Raw genomic sequence first — 4,768 nt, 5'->3', positions numbered from 1 at the left:
CTTTATGATTATATTCAAGTGCTGCATTCCCAGCCAACATACCATATTAGTGATGCTGTGTTCTCTATTGTTAGCAGTGGAGAATCCATATCTGTGTCACATGGCACCAAAATATCTTCTGGCAGCGAACCTGTATGGGTCTGTAGCAACCTCAATTATTGCCTCCTCAGAAGAAAGAATTGGACTGAGGGGCATAAGGCAGAAGGAGAGATGGAGGCAAGTTTTAGAGCAGGAATGAAAGTTTATTAAAAAGCTTTAGAGCAGGAATGAAAGGAAGGAAAGTATACTTGGAAGACAGCCAAGCAGACGACGTGAAAGGCAAGTGCACGGTTTGACCTTTTGACTTGGGGTTTTACAGGTTGGCATACTTCTGGGGTCTTGCGTTACTCCTCCCAACTCCCGAGATCTTATCAGGAAGCTGCTCATCACCAATGTTTTAGAGAGACAGTTAACCACCGCCTGACTATCACCTGATGGTTGCCCGACACTCCTGGTATGTGGGTCGGGGGAGTCCTCTCCTGCCCCGCTCATACAGCTACCTACTGTAACAGTATCACACTGATGTCCATCTGCCCCTCCTTGGTGATGTTTTCATCCCCGATCAAGGAGTTATCCATTCTTTCCACTGTATAATTGCTGTTTTTCCCTCCTGCCTCGCAATAAATAAGCAATCTGTGAGAAAACACTTTTACACATTGAAATGTCCTGCTCATCAAAATTGCCTCATATATTTAGTATCTATTGATGATTCTTTTTTTTTTTTTTTTGCCTCAAGTGATCCTCCCGCCTCAGCTTTCCTAAGTGCTGAGATTACAGGCATGAGCCACCACGCCTGGCCAAAATATATATATACACACACACATATATATATATTTAATTATCATGGATACATAATAGTTGTACATATTTGTGGGGAACTGATATTTTGATATAAGCATACAATGTGTAATGATCACATCAGGGTAACTGGGATATGCATCACTTTAAGCATTTATTATTTCTTTGTGTTAGAAACATTCCAGTTCCAGCTGGGCATGGTGGCTCACGCCTATAATCCCAGCACCTTGGGAGGCTGAGGCGGGTGGATCACTTGAGGTCAGGAGTTCGAGACCAGTCTGGCTAATATGGTGAAACTCCATCTCTACTAAAAATACAAAAATTAGCTGGGCACCGTGGTACGTGCCTGTAATCCCAGCTACTTGGACGGATGAGGCAGGAGAATTGCTGGAACCTAGAAGGCAGAGGTTGCAGTGAGCCAAGATTGCCACTGCACTCCAGCCTGGGCGACAGGGTGAGACTCCATCTCAAACAAAAAAAAAAAAAAAAAAGAAAAAGAAAAAAAGAAACATTCCAGTTCCACTCTTTCCTTTTGATTGGATAAAGGAAATGTGGTGCATATACACAATGGACTATTATTCAGCCATAAAAATAATGAAATCCTGTCATTTGCAACAACATGGATAGAACTGGAGGACTTTATGTGAAGTCAAATAAGCCATGCACAGAAAGACAAATATCACATGGTCTCACTTATATGTGAGAGCTTAAAAAAAACACAAAACTTGAATTCATGGAGCTAGAGTAGCATGATGGTTACGAGGCTGGGAAGGGTGGTGGGGAGGGGCGGATAAGGAGGAGATGATTAATGGGTACAAAAATAGTTTGATACATGGAGTAAGACCTAGTGTTCCATAGCATAATAGGGTGACTATAATTAACCTCCAAGTCTATTAGTGAAAAGGAAAATTACAAGACCTCTGTTCTAGAAATGTTAAGAATCTGAAGTGGAAAAAGGTGAATTAAAATATTGGTAGAAATGCCCATATGGAAAAATAGGTAGAATGTGGATCAGTGGCAGGGAGGGAAGAGACTGGGGAGGTGAATGAATAAGCCAAGGCTTGGGTCAGAAGGAAGCCCACCGAGGGTGGCCAATGACACTTCTTCTCACATAGTACCTGGCCCAGAGCAGATGCACAGTGCCTGATGGTTCATCCCTGCATCTTCAGGAAACCATGAGACAAAGGTCTCCTGGGAGAGCTGTTGGGAGACAAGGTTGGGTAACAGAAAACCTGAAGGGCAGCCCACCTGCCCACCTTTCTCTTCAAGTAGTTCATAAGCCAGGTGCTAGAATTTGAAGTTTTTTTCTTTTTTCTGTAGGTACCAGGAAGCCACTATAAGATTTTGCTTAAGAAGGTGGCTCTTGGTAGCCATGGTGGCTCAGGCTGGATGTCCCGGCGCACAGGGAGACGAGGCTACACATTCGAGGTCAACCTGGTCAACGTTGACAACAACAACAACAAAAAAGCTGGTCCTTCAGTCATTCAGCAAGTATCTTTCTTTCTTAGTTCTGAGTCAGGCACTGATCTAGATGGAAGGGAGAGATAAACAGGTCCTTATTTGACATGCTTGATCTTAAGCAGGGGTGTGTTTGGTATTCTGGGAACCCAGAGGAGGGGCAGCTAATTCAACAAGGCTGGGTTGGGAAGGCCACCAATCTGAGTCTTGTTTATCCAGATGTTCACCTGAGTTGTTGACACCTTTTGGCTCTTGTGAATAGTGCTGCAATTAAAGTTGCCATACAAGTGTCTGAGTCCCTGTTTGCGATTCTTTGGGGGAACGCACCCATGAGAGAAATCGCTGGGCCATATGGTAATCCTATGTTTAGCATTTTGAACGTTATTTTGGGAACTTTTTTCACCATAGTTGTTAAGAGACCATTAAGTTAGTAGCATTGTGTTCCCTGCAATCACTTGCAAAAATTATCATCAGGGAGAACTCAACATTAAAGTCAATTTCTTGTTTACTAAATATTATAATGAGTATCATTAGAAGGGATTAGAATCTGGGACGAGAATTTACATTAGAAAAATATTTGTAAAGTTTAATCTACTTTTTAACATCTTAAATGATGAGTACATCAAAACAAACAAAACCCCTAAATTTTATTTATTTATTTATTTATTTATTTATTTGAGATGGAGTCTCACTCTGTCATCTAGGCTGGAGTGCAATGGTGCGATCTGGGCTCACTGCAACCTCCACCTCCCTGGTTGAAGCAATTCTCCTGCCTCAGCCTTCTGAGTAGCTGAGATTACAGGCATGCACCACCACACCTAGCTAATTTTTGTATTTTTAGTAGAGATGGGGTTTCACCATGTTGGCCAGGCTGGTCTTGAACTCCTGAGCTCAAGTGATCTGCCCACCTCTGCCTCCCAAAGTGCTGGGATTACAGGCGTTAGCCACTGTGCCCAGCCAAAACCCCTCAATTTTAATACAATTCAGGATTTTATAAAACATTTTTAAGGCCAGACAAGGTGGCTCATGCCTGTAATCCCAGCACTTTGGGAGGCCGAGGCGGGCGGATCACGAGGTCAAGAGATTGAGACCATCCTAGTCAACATGATGAAACCCCGTCTCTACTAAAAATGCAAAAATTAGCTGGGTGTGGTGGTGCACGCCTGTAGTCCCAGCTACTTGAGAGGCTGAGGCAGGAGAATTGCTTGAACCCGGGAGGCGGAGGGTGCAGTGAGCTGAGATCGCGCCACTACACTCCAGCCTGGTGACAGAGTGAGACTCTGTTTCAAAACAAACAAACAAACAAACAAACAAACAAACATTTTTAGTTTCCTGGGAATGAGATTCTATTCCTTGTCCTTTACAATAGGTATGTTTGAATATCATATAAACTTTAAACATGATTTAAACATGTGACTACCCACAAAGACTGAATATATGTAATAAAGTATAATCTCAACTACCAAAACAATAAAGCCCAGAAAAAAGACTAATGAGAAAATACCAAAATGTTAGTCTGTACTAAATATTTATGAGCAGTGGGATTATAGACAAATTTTTCTCTCTTTTACATACTATTCTATCTACTTTGTCAAGGACAAAAATTCAACAAACTAAGTTTCAAAGATCTGATTGGCTTTCATTAGTGATGCATGAACCAGGCAGCATCCAATCTACAAATCAGAAAGGAGCTCCAAAGAGTTAAACAGAGTGGGTGAGTTTTACAGGCAAAAAAAGTGGAGGAAAGCAGGAACAAGGAACAAACAGAGAAGTGGCCATTTCAAGGTTACTTTCCTTACAGGGATATAAGTGAAATCTTGCTGGCTTAATGGAATTTGGCTACTGTCTCTTCTGATTTGTTGGAAGGTCACATCTTCCAAGCAAACAACTTAGGTTTCTGTTTGGTGATATGGAACCTCAGCATGAGTGACACCATTTTGGGCCTGTTGTCTTTTCTTTAACAACTTTTGATCAGGAAAAAAAAGTTGTTTTTCTTTTTAAAAAAAAAGCAGTAAGATTATTATTTTTTTTTGAGATAGGGTCTCACTCTGTCACCCAGGCTGTCACAGCTCACTGCAGCCTTGATCTCCCAGGCTCAAGTGATCTTCCCACCTCAGCCTCCCAAATAGGTGGGACTACAGGTGCACGCCCCCACACCCAGCTAATTTTTGTATATTTTGTAGAGATGGAGTTTCACCATGTTGCCCAGGCTGCTCTCAAACTCCTAAGCTCAAACAATCCACCTGCCTCAGCCTCCTTAAGTGTTGGCATTACACCATGCCCAGCCAAATTTAATTTTTTATATATTATTGTTAAATATTATAAATCAATAATTTGTATTTAAAACTCAACACAATTCATACTTAAAATAAGCCTACCTACTTTTTATGATGTGGGAGGAACGGCCAGCAGTAAAACCCCAATGGACTATAGTGAAGTAGCCAGCCTATAGAGGTAAAAGCTTGTTTACCTG

General features: G+C 41.7%; 1 long non-coding RNA gene across 1 annotated transcript; it reads right to left on the bottom strand.

Moving 5' to 3' along the window:
• Positions 1-751: 751 nt before the first annotated feature.
• Positions 752-3,876, bottom strand: LOC111531687. The gene is made up of 2 exons (XR_002728362.1): positions 3,716-3,876; positions 752-3,318 (listed from the first exon to the last, which is right to left on the bottom strand). It is a non-coding gene; the product is annotated as an uncharacterized LOC111531687 (long non-coding RNA).
• Positions 3,877-4,768: the final 892 nt, after the last annotated feature.

The sequence above is a fragment of the Piliocolobus tephrosceles genome, chromosome Y (assembly GCF_002776525.5).
Source record: "Piliocolobus tephrosceles isolate RC106 chromosome Y, ASM277652v3, whole genome shotgun sequence".
Taxonomy (NCBI): domain Eukaryota; kingdom Metazoa; phylum Chordata; class Mammalia; order Primates; family Cercopithecidae; genus Piliocolobus; species Piliocolobus tephrosceles.
This window is presented reverse-complemented; position numbering and strand designations above follow the sequence as displayed.